Genomic DNA, 16,857 nt, shown 5'->3' with positions numbered 1-16,857 from the left:
TGCGAGTATCCGACCCATGCCTCCCCGTCTACAGACAAGAAGGGTGGCAGGGTCCTGCCACCGACCCTGCCACCCACCTCTACAACGCCGGGAGAGTTTGTTTTAAAACTTAATCTAAGACAAAATGGCTTCATGTTATTAAAAAAAAAAACTTGATATATATATATATATATATTGGGCCGACCCACCTCTACAACGCAGGGAGAGTTTGTTTTAAAACTTAATCTAAGACAAAATGGCTTCATGTTATTAAAAAAAAAAACTTGATATATATATATATATTGGGCCGACGAGACAAGTGAAAACTCGGGCATCTCATTAAGGCGGGCATCTCATTAAGGTGTGGGTAATGCCCTTGCTCGCCCTTAAAGGTGTAACCGATCCGGTTTGGTTTGATTTTTACAATTTTTGGAACCAAACCGGTTACACCGATTTTCAAGAAAAGATTATGTACCAATTACCTTCCTAAGCCGGCATTTCTGATTTTACCAGTTCCAGTCTAGTTTTCTGGTTTTAGTATAACCATATTATTATAAGTTATAGTGATTTAATATAGTATTAGTATTATTATATAAAAGTGATTTAATATAGTACTGGTATTAATATTACTATATAAAGTGATTTAATATTAATAACTTATAGTGATTTAATATAGTATTAGTATTAATATACATTAGTATATTAATGTATACCAATTAATTAAAGCAAAATGTAATTACTATACTAATATATATTAGTATTACTAATGTATTATGTATTTATCAAAAGGATTCAAAAGAATATGTTAAGAATTTATTAGGCCTAAAAATGTAATTATATATATTTTTTATATTAATAATATATGATCAAACAAATGTTCATGTTTAATATTATAATTTTATGTTATAAATTATAAGATAAAATTATTTCATATATAATTATATATTATAGATAAAAATTACATATATAAACATGAATCAGTTTGGTCCCGAAAATTCTAGAACTGGAACCAGACCAATTATATCCGATTTGTGGAATCATGAAATAGGTCTCGGACCGAACCAATCCAAAATCTGACCAACTGGTTTGGTCCATGGTCTGGACCAATTTTTTTATTTAAACTTTCATCCCTACCCGCCCTAAGTAGGGGGTGTTAGGGACCCCGGTCTTGTCCCTAAACATTAAGCCCACGAGCTCACCTTAGTGATGTTGGTGACTGAGTGAACTTGCCAACTTGTTTGGCCTTCAACAAAGGGTAGGAGTTTGGGAGATGGAATGATGGAGATGATGGTTGAATTGGGTAGGCTAAATGTTTAGGGCTTACAATTCACTATGGACACTTAGGGCTTATTCCTTGAGTGTGGTGCCAAGTTGATTGGGCAAAGGTTGATGAGAGATATTGAGGCTATGGTTTTATGTAAGGGGCAACTAGGGTTGCCGAAATTACCAAGGGGAATTAGGGTTGGCGCCAAGATGGATGGAGGCTAGGGTTTTGGAAAGATTCCTAAGTGGTAGGAATTCTTGAGGATTTAGTGGGGCTAGTTTGGAAAGTCAATGTTGACTTGAGAGATTTAAGGGATGCGGGATTTAAAGAATTGAAGAGGATTATAAATTCCTTGAGTTAAGGGATGAGAATTGGAGGAAATCAAGACTCCTAAAAGGAAAGAGCTTCCTTATGGAAAATTGGGGGGTTTGGGCTAGGGCAAATTGGGATGGAAGAAGGGCAAAGATGGTAATGTCGTGTATGGTAAGAAATAACATAGTGGCATAGGCCAAGTTGGCCGTGACATGCATGAGCCCATGATGGGCTAGAATACTGCATGATGGCCTTTGGTCTAGTCCATGGATAGGTGGCACAACATGGCTTGCTAATGGGCATGGCATGGTGCCATGAAAGGGCCTCCTGGTAGGCATGGCATGGTGCCATGCAAGACTTGCTAGTGGTGAGCCATGTGTGCATGCTGCATGGCCCAGGTTGGTGGCCTGGGCATTGAAGCTGCAAGGCATGGGCTACAACCATGCACTGGATGGCATGCATGCCACTGGCCTAGCCTGCAAGACATGGGTTGGAGTCATGCGCTGGATGACATGCCACTGGCCTAGCCTACAAGGCACGGGCTGGAGCTGTGCCCTGGATGACATGCCTACGAAGGCATGCCATTAACCTAGCTGGCGTACGGCGTGGGGGCGCATGCAAGGATGTGCGCAGGGGGGCGCACACTCAAGGGCTTGCACATGTGCATGAGCATGGGCGTGCATATGCCAGGTCGCGTGCTGGGTTGCACGGCTACCAACCTTCCTAGCCTACATGCTGGGTGCCCCGTGCATGTCAACGAGTAGGCCAAGGCATGCATGCATGCTGGGCGCCCCTTGCGTGTCACGACATGGGCCAATGCATGCTTGTAAGTTGGCCATGGTGCTGTCCTTGCCTCGGTAGTGTCGAGACTTGTCCTAAGGCCACTTTTCTAGGAGTTTTAACAGGAGGCCAGATGGGTAGGTCTAATGAGGGGGCCCACTCAGTAGTGCTAATGGCTTGCACCCAAATTTGTATCAAGGTGTGAGATTTCCCAACCAAGGAACTCACGAGGGCGCCCCATCGAATGGCTAGATAGAGACAGCAGAAGTTTTACCATTGGTTCCTCCCCGCCAAGTGTTCTAGAAGCTGGCGGGAAGAATCTCAACAACCACCCATGATAGTGCATGGTGCCATGGCATGTCCCGTCATGGGTGTTGGTGTGCACATGGAGGCATGACGGACCCAGATGCCAGGTGCTAATCATGTCCCTCAGGCATAGTGAGTAAAGAGCCCACTAGCTGCTAGATTGATTTGGCCCGCTGCTAACCGCTTGAATTGAGCGGTAACTCCCTACTCGTGAGTTTGTGTAGCCACTAGTGATCACCATTAGACCTGTTAGAATTTTTTGTAACCATCGTACACCTAGAATGAACATTAGCGAGCGAGCAACCTGCTAGCCACTAGGGGCCCCTGTCGCAGGCAATACTTAAAGAAAGCAGTGGGCAAGCCTTGGGCTTGCCCAGCGTAGCTCGTCCATCGTGACAAACAAGGCAGTTGCCCTCTAGCTCCCAACCTCCCTCAAGGGTGCAGCTCATCCATGCCACAAGCTCTCACCTTGCCAAGGCTTATAGGTTGAGCTCGCTAAGCTCTGTAGGGTGAATCTGCATTGGGCATGGCCACACCCAACCCAATCCAGGCGAGCTCCCCCACTATCTCACGATTTATTTGTCACATAGAAGGTCACCACCTAAAACCTTCACAACATCGATGGGAACTAACTAAGTTGCTGACTCACTTTGCCTTTTGGATCAGATTTGTGGCACAAACCAACATAACTCGCCACCATGGTAGTACCTCACCCTTTCATGCCTAAAGTGTTTGCTAGCACGAGAGCTATGCTAGCCACTATTGCTTTCCACCACTTCTGTCCACTTTTTTGTAGGTTGAGTCACTGTCATCTCAACAAGCTGCGTACAACACTGTCTCTTGTACAGACTAATCCACTTCTGGTAGTGCAATGTGCTCCAAGTTTCCAACTATCTCCCTTTTCTTTAGAGTAGTGGAGGGAAAGTAAGAGGCCACGCACAACCACTGTGCGCATGCTGCTTGGCTAAAGAAAAGAGAGAGAAAAAGAAAGGCAACGACTAAAGTGGTGTGAAGACTTGGACAAGTGCAAACTAATATATGCCAAACATGCAGCGCGCTTGAGTTGCCACATGCACAAATAGGCTATAAATGGTCCGTATCATTAGAGCTAAGGTGGAGCATCACAAGGTTTACATGGTTGTTCACCCAACACAACCATTTTTGGGACAAAGTGCCAAGACTAGTATAAGCTTAATTGCAACCAAAAAGACACACGAACAGCTCTTCAACAACTCTCTACCAGACAAAAAGTGAAGAATTTAAAGGAGTAACACAATGACTTGGGTTTGTGTATCCCGACCTTACTATATAAATTTGTTTGAGCAAACAAGTTTGCTTTTAGAGGTAACAAAACTCCTTAGGTCTCCATGAGACCCCCAAAGAATGAACATATGGGAGCATGGAGATGGGCAAGCGACACACGTCGCTTGCCGATCTTAATCAACAATGCTCAGGCATTCAAAGATCGACCATGTGTCCTAGTGCAAGCCAAAAAAAAACCAACTCAAAAATAGACAATCTCCATTACAAATAAAAAATACGCAAGGATGAGCGACTTCCACCATTCAAGAGTTACTCAACAGCGAACAATATTAGTCAAGTAAAAGTTGTAAGCAGTGGCTAAGTGCCCCTAGTTTGCCTCTCTCAGGCTTGTTATTTGGATGTTGTCTCTACCAAAAAAAAATTATTTTTGGAGGTCTTTCCCACAAAACTCCTCAAGATTTCAAGGAAATCCCAGTGGCTAAATGCCCCTGGAGTGCACTTCACTTGTTGGTCTTAACTGAAGGCACGTTCAGAAAATTTGCATCCCTAACAAGAGCCTCAAGGTGAATAAGCAAAACAAACGGGATTCACAATGGCAATCAACCCCCGCTAGAGAGAGAAAAAAAAAACCCTTGGAAACCGACCTCCTCACCTAGAGAAACGGGTGTGGAGGCACCCTCGAGCACCACTTGGACACCTCAACTCTTTATCTTCACCAGAGCAAAGACACACACCGAGCAACAACTCTCACCCTAACCTACAACACTCTTCCCAACCAACAAGGGAACTTACAAGCAACAAGACGTCCCTGAGGAACGATGCTCGTCTTGAGCTACAAGGCCCTTTTGAGCAACAAAGGCTACCCTAAAGCACCTCAACATCCTATTTTCATTGGAACAAATTGCCCTAGAGCAGCTACTCAAGCACATTAGATCTTAATTATCACCAAGGTTGGGTCACCCTCAAGCCTCATTTGTATTATTCATGAAAGTTCCTCATATAGCTAGAAAAAACTAGTGCAGCTTCGCTTGGTCTAGGGGGCAACGATAAGGAGTTGTTATCGATTAGAGTGCTAGGTCAAAAACGATAGACCACTTCAAATGGGGACCCTGTTAATCTGTTAAAAGAATTATTGAAAGCAAATTTTACTTGTGGAAGTACTATATCCTAACTGGTGACATGATCTACGACGAGATAACGTAATAAATTTCTTAAGCTCCTGTTGGTTACTTCAATTTGGTCATCTGTTTGGGGATGAAATACACTAGAAAACATCAGCTTCATCCCCATTTTCGTCTACAATGTCTTCTAGAAATAACTCACAAATTTTACGTCCCTGTCAGACACGATAGAAGCTTAAACACTATGTAATCGGATTACTTCTTGCAAGAATAATGCAGTGATCTTTGAGTTATTATAAGTCTTGTGACCTGGAATGAAATACGACATCTTTGAAAAATGATCTATGATCACCATAATTGAGTCATGTTGCCGAAGAATTTTAGGCAACCCAAGAACAAAGTCTATGCTAATATGTTGGCATGGTTTGTCCGAAATGAAGAATGGTGTATAAAGCCCCGCTTGTTGTTTGGTTCCTTTATTTATTTGGCAAATCCGACAACGATCAAACGCTGTATGCATATCTCTATACATCCGACGCCAATACAACTGATCAACAACAATAGCAAAAGTTTTATCATATCCGAAATGCCCAGCTAAACTCCCACTATGGAGTTCTATAATTAGGAACTCACGGAAAGACCCACGAGGAATGCGCAACCGTGTTCCATAAAATATATATATCCATCTTTCAAAAAATATTCACTAACAGATATGTGCACATGAGTAGATAGATTACTCCACACATTGCTAAAGTCCTCATCATTAACATACTACGTTTTGAGACTTTTAAATCCTATAAAATTAGCTAAAAACATATGTAACAAGTGAGATCTCCTGCTTAAGCATCAGCCACCTTATTTTCAGTCCTTGACTTATGCCTAATAACAAACTCGAACTACTGCAAATAGTCCACCCAACGAGCATGTCGGGCAGTTAGCTTACTTTGGGAATTTAGATGCTTCAAGGAATCTTGATCAGTATAAAGAATAAACTCTCTATGAATCAAATATGGTCACCAATGCTTGAGAGTTTGAATTAAAGCATAGAATTTCAAGTCGTATACCGAATATTACCAATGAGTGTCATTAAGCTTCTCATTGTAAAAAACAATGGGGTGACCTTCTTGACTTAATACACCCCCGATTCCTACATGTGAGGCATCACAAGTCACTTCAAAAAATTTAGAGAAATTAGGCAACTTAAGAACTAATGCTTGCCCCATCTTCTCTTTAATTTTAGTGAAGGCCTTAGTAGCTGCGGCACACCACGAAAAATTCTTAGCTTTCATGCACTCAATGATTAGGGCCATTATAGTGCTGAACTTGTAAAGAAATCGGTGATAGAACGTGGCCAAACCGTGGAAGCTCCTGACTTGGGAAAAATTATGGGGCGTTGGCCAATTTTGAATAGCTTGCACCTTTGTGGAGTTGGCCTCAACACCTTGATTAGAAATTATAAACCGAGAAATTTGGCACTTTTCTTCATAAACGAACACTTGTCCCGATTAATATAGAGCTGTTTAGCTCTCAAAGTCTTCAATACCTGCTCGACATGGCCTAAATGGTCCTGCAAACTTTGGCTAAAGATTAGGATATCATCAAAATAAACAACAACAAATTTACCCAAAAATGGCTTGAGAGCTTGTGTCATAATGCGCATGAAGGTGCTTAGCGCATGACTAGCCATTCGAACAAACTATTTTTGTTTTGAAGGCCATTTTCCACTTGTTACCTGGCCGAATACAGATTTGGTGGTATCTATTTTGAAGGTCGATCTTAGTGAAAATAAATGAACCACTTAGTAAATCCAACATATCATCGAGATAGAGAATGGGAAAACAGTATTTCATTGTTATCTTGTTAAATAGGGGTGTAACCGATCCAGTTTTATACAAAATTTAGGACCGAACTGATATGCACCAATTTTGCATTTTCTAAAACCGATTATGCACTAGTTACCCTCCTAAATCGGTATTCAGGTTTTACCGGTTTCCAGTTCGGTTTTTTAGTTTTAATGTACTATATTATATATTATATAATATAATATTATAGCATATAATACTATAGTGATAATATGTTGTAGTATATTGTAATATATATTATAATTATATTATAGACTATAGTGATATATTATAATATATAATATAGTGATACATTATAGTATATCATAATATATAGTAATATAGTATTAGTATAACTATTAATATACACTATATAATATTAGGATAACTATTAATACAATAAACAAAATAATATAAGATTTTAAAATTTAATATTATATTAATTACTAATTTATCATATAATACAAAACTATTTTATATATAATTATATATTATATATAAAAATTATATACAATAGAAAAATTTTAAAATATATATATATATAAACAGGTCCAGTCCGATTTTAGAAAAAGAAAAATCAGAACTAGATCAATTTTGACAGGTTTTAAGAAAAATAAAACCGGTACCAGACCAAACCAAATTTAGGACCGAACTGATCCCACTGGTTTTGTCCTGTTCGATTTATCGAATCATTGCCTTTTTTTTCACCCTTATTGTTAATTGCTCAACTATTTACGCACATCCTCCAACTCTCATCCTTCTTGGGCATAAGTAAAACCATAACAGTGCAAGGGCTAAGACTCTCTTAGATAAAGCCTTTGTTTAACAATTGCTGAATTTGCTGGCTGAGCTCTTCATTCTCTATTGGGCTCATACGATAGTGCAGTAAATTAGGCAAAATTGATCCGGGGATTAAGTCTATAGCATGTTGCACATCCCACATTGGAGGTAGTTGCTTTGGCATCTCATCTGGCATAATGTCCTGAAATTCCTCCAATATTGTGGTGAGTTCCACTGGAACATAACCATCATCTTGTTTCATTTCGCACTTTACTACTATTAGCACCATAGTTTCATCATGTATGACTCGAGAAAATTGATGCATGGTCAAAACTGGGACATCTTCCTTCTTTGTCTCAAATTTTGAGATCTGCAAATGATCCAAAACAAAATTCTTACCTTTAAAATTAAAGGAGTAAGTGTTAGCATACTCATTATAGGAAACCCTCCGAACATATAGCCAAGAACGCCCCAATAGCATGTGACAAACAGTCATAGGGATCACGTCGCACCAGGACTCGTCCACATATTTTTTTTCCAATGAAAATTTAACCAAACATCATTGCTTCACTAGGACTGAGTTGTTTTCATTAACCCAACTAATCCAATAAGGAGTAGGATTCCTACTTCTCAATATTCAGTCTCAAATGTTCTACGGTAGTTTCAGAAATCACATTCATGTTGTTGCCATTATCAATAATGACGTTCAAAACTCGATCATTATATTCCATGTGTGTGTGAAAATATTGGTATGCAACCACTCGAGATTAGCCTGGAGCTATTTCTTAGTTTCAGTTAACACTCGATGAATCACGCAACTAGGTAAATTTGATGCACACAAGTGTTCTTCTTCACTGTGACTACCCCCATCGGTCTCCTCTTTATCCGTTTCTTCAATAGCGTCCATTGCCAATAACTCTTTTTCACATATGAAGGCTAACTTTTTATCTATTGTAGGACACACAACAACATAGTATCCAAAACCTTTCCATTTATAATATTGTGGCTCTTCGCTTGTAGCTTTTGCTTTTCCTTTCTGGTCTCCAATCACTGCACTTCCGGGTTGGTCTTTCAGCAATGGTGGCCTTTAGAAGAAGGCATTGTGACACGTTTTGGTCTTGGATCCGTTGATATCATTTTCCTCATAACCAAGGTTCCTATTTGTTTCTCAATAAGTAGTGTCAATTAATACGCCTCCTATAAATTGATTAAACGTGCAGTCAACATCTCCGTGCATGCCCCTTCAATTTCATACAAACATAACGAACCTTTTAATCCTCCAATACAGCAAACCAATCGAAATAATCCTCAATAGCCGTTAACCAGTCTTCAAAAGCGTTGGGCTCTAATTTCCCATAAAAATCCAGCACATCAACTTTCATCCTCTTAGTCAGTTCATCAAGAGGTTGATAATCTGCGCCATGTCCACCACTGCCTCTGTAAAAATTTTGTCTATAACGCTGGATTCAAGGCCAATGATCCTTGAACTCCTGGTCTTCTCCATCTTCCCAATCTTCATCAACATCTCTATAACTTTTGTCTAACATCTCCCTACGAATTGGGCCACGCCCTCTTCGATTGAAAGGCCTAAACTCCTCTTGAGCTTGACGCAAATCCGTAGCATCTAGTCGAAAAGTGAGTTGCTCTAAAATTGTGGCGATTTGATTGATTTGTTGCTACAAATTGGGTTGTTCTGTATCTTGGTTGTTTAGATTTTGGTTGTTTAGAATATGGTTGTTTGCCATGGCGTACGAAGTACTGCGACAGGTTACAGGCATGAGGTGCTAAGCTCCTTAAGAATGAACCTTGCTCTAATGCCAAAATTAGTGCCAACTTCCTGGTTCAACCTCACGTCGGTGCCAAGAAGAGAAAAACATAGAATTTCTCTCTATAAAGTTGGAATCTCTCCAAGAAAATAAATTAATAGGTTTCTGGTATCTCACCAGACTAGTCTCATCTCAAGATCAAACATGCAATTTCATTAATCATTCAAGAAGTGCCTTTAATTAATCATTGATCCTTAAATAGCCAACAAAATAGAATACTAATTTAACTAGGAAATAACAATTGTAAATAGAATAAAACTAGGACATACTAATCTAATTAGGAAATAACAATTGTAGATAAAATAAAACTAGGAATACTAATCTAACTAAGAAAGCAATAAATTAGGAAAAGATAACGATCAATTAAAATAGCTCTACTAATTATGGAGCATCCTCTTAATTTGCATTAAAGACAGAGTCAAATCAGAGCTTACTGACTAAAGAACGATGCGCAAAGCTTGGGAGCGGTAGAGAGAAGCTGTTACCTTGTGTGGTGGTCGTTTCCAACTAGAGAATTTGTTTGAAAATGAAGGTCTTGCGACGGTGCACTTGACAGAGATGGAGCTGGCACATAGAGACAGAAGAATCGATGTCAGCTGGGCTACTCACGGTGAATTTGGGTTGTGGTCAAGGTTGGTGGCTTGAGTTCATGGTAGTGGTTCTGGTATAGCTTGGAACGATGAGTTGGAGCCATGGATGTAAGAAATGGCTCAGGCTTGGATGAATGAGGCTTCACGTTCTTGTTGTTGCGGCGTGCCTTGGTGGTGACGTTGCCTAGTGAGAGGGTGGCATGGTGAGAATTCCGAGAAGCAACTTGGGTTTGGACGGTGGCTTGCAAGGAGTAGGTGCTACGTGAAGGCTTTGTTTCGAGATGCTTAAAACAAGGGCTTTGTACATGCATTGAGCTTTGCATCTGGGCTGTTTCCATGGCGGAGAGAGAAGTTGCTTAGGGTGGTTCGTGACATCGTGTGGAGGCTTGGCCAAGACGTGAAGCTTCTTCGGTTGGTTACCAATGTGTTGTCCATAATTGCTTTGTCGTGGAGGAAAGGAGCTATTCATGGCTACCGTTGAGGAGGTGCAAAAGAGGTGTTACCATTTGCGAGGGGTTTCATATGGTAATCTCTATGGTTTCGGTTTTGCTTGTGTTTGGCGTTGGCTCCACTGTGTTTACAGCTAGGCGAGGGTGGAGATGTGAGGAAGGGAATATTGTGGGAGCAATAAGAGATTATAATAGTGAGGATTTCGGCGTGTGAGTCGATTGATTGCCAAAAACTTTGAGACGAATAAATCGACTAAAGGGTCAAAATCTTTCAGATCAAGAAATTGGCTGAAGGCGGTTATGAATTAGTTAGGAAACCATTCAGGTAGGAAGACGCGCATATGCATGGGTTGGGTATTGTATGATTTGCATTGGGGCTTATACTTAATTTATTGGGCCTCATATCGATAAAACTAAGTCCATTTGGTCCAATAAAAATTATCTAATCTACCATAATAAATTTTGGACACGTGAATATTCAAAAATTACAATTGTGCTTTCCTATATGGCCCATCAATATAATTTACGCCCAATAAAATTGTCTTTAGAATATTGAGTTAGGTCGTTATAAGCAATGACTCTGCATCATGGAAAGCCTGGCACACTATCTCCCATGAGAAGTCGTGCAACATCATGTGAGTTTTTAACGTCTCTAGGTGCTTATCTTACATCTTTATCTACCGGGCCCTGAACTTTGAGGGAAGTGGGACTGCCATCACTTTGGCGCTATAGGGTAGGTCTATGCCGCCAAGTGGTCCACAGTGGATGATCTCCATATATTCTTTGTCATCTCCTCGTACTTGCCCATGAGAATGCGCAGCTCATCGCCCATCTATTTGCATTCTTTGTCTTCAGGTGGTAGCCCGCCAATGTTCTATGACTCCCATTCCGTCCGCTCGATCTTCTTTGGCCCAGTGCCTCCCTTCAAATTCATCGTTTCTCTACTTTAGCGCCTTGTTCTCTCATCGAAGGGCTTCTGCATCTGAGGTCAAAATCTTCACAAGTTCCTCCATCTCCATAAACCTTCCTTCCATTTTTTTCGAATCAGACTCTTGCTTGAAGGTCGCAAGTGAACACACTATAGCCAGCATAAAAAGGCATAATGACGCTTTTAGGCTGAAATAATTTAAGATCTCATAGACAACGCCAACTATTGACATGTGTTTTGTAGCCCCTAAGCCACAACAATACTCTTGTGTCTGTGAGGGGAGAAGAGAGGGTGGCTCGGGGTGGACGTGTCACCTCCGATGCCAATGTTAGATATTTATTCCTAAGTCTAGGAAAGGTAAGCAATGGGATTTAGAAAGTTAGAAAGAGATACCAAGTGCATAACCACTTTCCCATTGTTAGCCTTCTTCTATTTATAGCTGATTTTCCCATGGGGTTTTCCTATCACTACAATGATCACTCTCATTTAATGCAGCCACTCCTTTCAGCTATAGGGATCCAACCTCGAGGTTGGTCTCTTTGAGTTGCATTTAATGAGGCCGATCTTGTAAGGGGCAAGATCCCAACCTCTCTGTTCCCTATTAATGCAAGGTGTCTAGAAGAACAATCGGATCCTTGGGTCCTTAGGTTTGCCTGGGTCTTCCCCTGTTGGGGGTCGTGGGTTTCGGCATGATGGATCTAGGCACAGCATGATTGAGTACAAAAAATCTCATTTTCAATTAGTTTTGAGCACCACTCGTTGAATTACTCATGAGAGTATCAAGTTTTTATTTTTTGAACAAAATATTAATTAATTTTTTTAACATCTAAATTAAGACCTCAGAAAGAGAAAAAAAAAATAGAAAAAAACTGTAGACAGAAGGAGAAAAGTACAAGAGAGGGAGAAGTGCCGGCAGAAGAATAGTGAAAGAGATAATATTATATATATACATATAATTTTAAACATTTAGAAGATTTTTAGTCCCAAACTTTTAGGTTTTAACAAAAAAATAAAAATATTGTAAACGGGATTTTGGGTCCAATTTTGAGTTTTAATAGAAACATATATTTATCTATTAATTTTAGAAATTTTGATGAGACTCTCATGTATTTAATACATTAATACTTTTATTTTAATAGTTATTTTTGCAGTTATAATTTTTTAGCAATAGCCATTTCTATTATAACTTGTCTATCACCATTAATACAGAATAAATTGCTCAATCACTGGCCGTCATATATCAATTTAGATCTTTTCCAAAGAAAAGTTCTTTATTCAACTTCAATTTGGAGGTTGCATGGCCACTACGAACTGCACTGTTTATTTGCAACCCTACTCTTATATCTAGCTAACTAAGAAATAATTAAAAATAATAATAAGTAATTATTTAATATCAAAGAATTATAGATAAAAAAATTAGGAATATAGATTAGTTTTTTTAAAATACTGTTTATTCTAAATTTATTATTTCAAATCACACAAAGATGTAACATATTTAAAAAGTATTTATTATGTACAATTTTTAACTTGCACAATCATTTAGGCCACGTTTTGATTGTAAAATGGTCTTATCTCATTTTATCTTATTCCATCTCATTTTAATATTCAAACACCACAAACAGAAACACAAATACCTTTCAAGTTTAACTTTTTAACTTTTTCATCAAATCATCGTATAATCGTTATAATTTTTCCGAACTTCAAAACAAAACGTAAAAGATAATTTAACTCTTTTAAATTTCAAAATAAAAAATAATATTAAAAATTATATTCTAATAATATTTTAACTGTAAAATATTTTTATTCAGTTTGTTATCTCTCATTTTTTAAAACCTCGTAAAAACATTTTTACTCAAATTATTTTACTATCATTTATAAATTTCTGATCTCATCTTATTGTCTAAATGGTTTCACCAACTTTTTTTTTTTTTTTTTTTTCCTTTCGAATTTATAGGAAAATGCTTGGGGACCTATGAATTGGACCTCCCAAATAGACCGATGCTTATTTTTCTTTTTTCACTTAATTGTTAAGGAAATATTTATTAATATATTTTTAAAAATAAATTTATATATATATATATATATATATATTTATATATACTACTAAGGCAACGTGTGCTACACTCGTATGCCCCTTGAATATAGCATCTGGGATTGGTAGTTATCTAGAAAAGATTACAGCGGATCTATTCGAAAAGCATTATTATAATAGTATATTTTGTAGAGAAATATTTGAGGTTTAATATATTTTACAAGCAAAATTTGAGAACATGATATAAAAGAATAATGAACTATTTGACATCAATTGACTAAAAATGACATGAACACATCCAATTCACAAATAAAAAATTTATACGAGAAATATTTAAATGTATATATCATATTTGGAAGCCAAACAAATTTAATAAAAACTTAATAAAAGTCTACTTTTTAAATCTGTAAATATTTTTTGAAATATATATTTAAATTATGGGTGTTATCCGCACCATACAGTGCGGGGTAGACCCCCCCACCTCCGCATGGGGCGGATGGGGAAAATCTCCCCCGTCCCCCGCCCCTGGTGTGCGGGGGCGGGGTACCCCGTCCCGCATGACGGGGTACGGGGTGGGGGGCAATCCGTCTGCCCCCCCGCACCCCCCTTTGGGCCTTGGGCCCAGGAGCATTTTGCCCATAAGCAATTTCTGGGCTATTTTGGGCCCAGAAACCTCAGCAATGGGTCAAAATGGGCCACAAGTATGTATTTTTTGCCCCAAAAAAGTTTGTAAGCCATTTTCATTTTTCAGCCCATAAAATTATAAGTAAAAAGGAAAAAAAATGTAAAACCCAGATTAAAAAAAAAAAAAGTGTTATGTCTAAGAGTCTAATACGTAATAAACTAATAATAATAACTAAACTATTACAAAATTGAAAGGCTAAACAATTACAAAATTACAAATATAAAAGTGTCCAAGGGACATTGTATCAACATTACAAATTATTGAATACAAAATTTGAACAAATAATTAAAAATTGATCATTCTAAAGAGACTTGTCGGTTGTGGCTTGTCTTTGAGTCAAGGGGTGTGACAGTTGGAGCGGCCCGGGTTTGAGCACATTTTTATGTTGCAGAGGTGCTAGATGTCTCATGTGTTACTACAAAAATTAATATTAAAATTAATAACAATGAAATGGAAATGAATATAAATAAATTAAAATAATAAAATAAAAAATAATTATCAGGTGATCCAAATCTAGACTGATCACCACCCTCATCGGTCTTCTTAAAATCTAATATATCCGGAACATGAATATCCTTTCCTATCGTCCAACTCTGTATGCATATCAATACTTCCACAGTTGTAGGAGACAATGAACTATGAAAATGATCCAATATACGACCTCTGGTACTAAAGGCTGACTCTAAGGCAACGTTGCTAATAGGGATGGCTAAAATACAGCGGGCAATCTCAGAAATGATGAGATATTTCTTTGAGGCACTCTTCCACCATCCTAATATATCGAAATGATCATCATCATCTTGGACCATATCCGCTGACAAATAGTTGTCTAACTCAGAAACGACCTCCGTAGATTGATGGACTAGTGTGAGATTCTGTGCGAGGGTCTTAGTCCACGGCATTCTGCGCTTCTTTGTAGGAGGCCCGGTCACGGTGTCTGTAGAAGGCGTTGGGGTCGGTGTATGTGTTTTTGATGTAGTACCACCCTTAATTGCCATAAACTCGTCATACAATTTTTTCAGGTATCTCGGGCCAATTCACCAATAATTTTAGTCCATACCTAATCGTGAACAAGTCTCAACCCATATAACAAGCCTAAAACTTTCAGACGTGGATCAAGAATAACAGCCACATATAAGAAAATATTCATTCTAGTCAATACTTGTCATATTTTAGCATCATGGTCACTGCCATCCCCCTTATCTTTTCATTGGAACCCCTACGCATATCTTCTAATTCTTCTTTTACCCTACATATTTGTTGACAAAACTCATGGGATGTAGGTACAAAGAACCAGACATATTCAATGTCACATCATAAAATAATCCAAGAAAATCAACGAAAGTAGAAACTACCACCCAATCATCATCAATAGGCTTTCGTGATCCCCTGTGCTCATTAAAGTATTTGACATATTGGATGTCTTCATCATCTAATAATTGAAAGGCTACCTTATATTCTTGGGCCGCCTCCAACATCAAGAAGGTTGAGTTCCATCTTGTAGGAACATCAGTATAAAGACCCTTCTTCGATGTTATGCCCTGCAGCCTTTGCAGCAACTTTGAATTTCTCCAATCTAGAAGGAGAAGACCTCACCAATTTCACAGCCATTCTAACTTGTGCAACCGAGTCATCAACATTTTTCAACCCCTCAGTCACAATTAAATTCAAAATATGTGCAGCACATCTAACATGCAAGTATTCACTGCCCAAGAATGTCTTATTTGCATCTTTAAGATAATTCTTTAGATATCCTAATGCGACATTATTTGACAACGCATTATCAACTGACACAGAAAAAACCTTTTCCAACCCCCACTCCTTTATTGCAGCTTCCAATGCCTTCCCAATCGTCTCACCCTTATGATCAGTTATTTGACAAAATTTAATAATCTTTTTGTGCAGAACCCTATCAGCATCAAGAAAATGCACAGTCAACGCCATGTAATTCATATTTTGGATAGAAGTCCAAGTATCGGTGGTGAGGCAAACTACCAAACCCTCTAATTGGCCCCTCAAAACATCTTTTTCATGGAGGTACATCTTTTTAATATCCTTTGTCACAATGTGACGAGAAGGAAGTACAAATCTCGGTTCCAACTCTTGAACAAATTCTTGAAACCCTTTACCCTCCACAAACTGAAAAGGCTGTTCGTCCATGACAATCATACGAGCTAACTTCCTTCTACACTCATCAGGGTTATACTTCGTATACCCCTTCAATGTTGGCCCCCTGGCCCCACTACTCCCATCCGTCATTTTAAAATCTAGTCTAGATTGACCCTTCTCTACTAAGGATTTTAAAATTGGACTCTTCTTCCATTGTTCCTCTAGATGGACCTTCAACTGGGATGTACCATGTTTCCTATAGTGACATCCATACATTTTCCCACAGTGATTACATTTAGCTTGTGGGTTGTTGGAGTCACCACCCTCTAGTTTGGTAAAGTGTTGCCAAACTATAGATACAAGTTTCTTGCCCTGTGTGGGCTTCAGAGCAGGGCAAGGTGTACTCGTTATAAGAGTAGGAGTAGGGTTAGTTTCTGAGATAGGGGTGTTGGTTGGGGAAGGCGAGCTATCACTGAAATCCGAAGACATTCCTGATTCTCCAACAAAAAAAAAAAAAATTCAAAGTGCAATCCAACATAATCAGCAAAAACTGCATACAAAACTATTATTGATGTATTAAGTACTTTTTATA

This window comes from Carya illinoinensis, chromosome 14 (assembly GCF_018687715.1).
Source record: "Carya illinoinensis cultivar Pawnee chromosome 14, C.illinoinensisPawnee_v1, whole genome shotgun sequence".
Taxonomy (NCBI): Eukaryota; Viridiplantae; Streptophyta; class Magnoliopsida; order Fagales; family Juglandaceae; genus Carya; species Carya illinoinensis.
Note: the sequence above shows the minus strand (reverse complement) of the source record.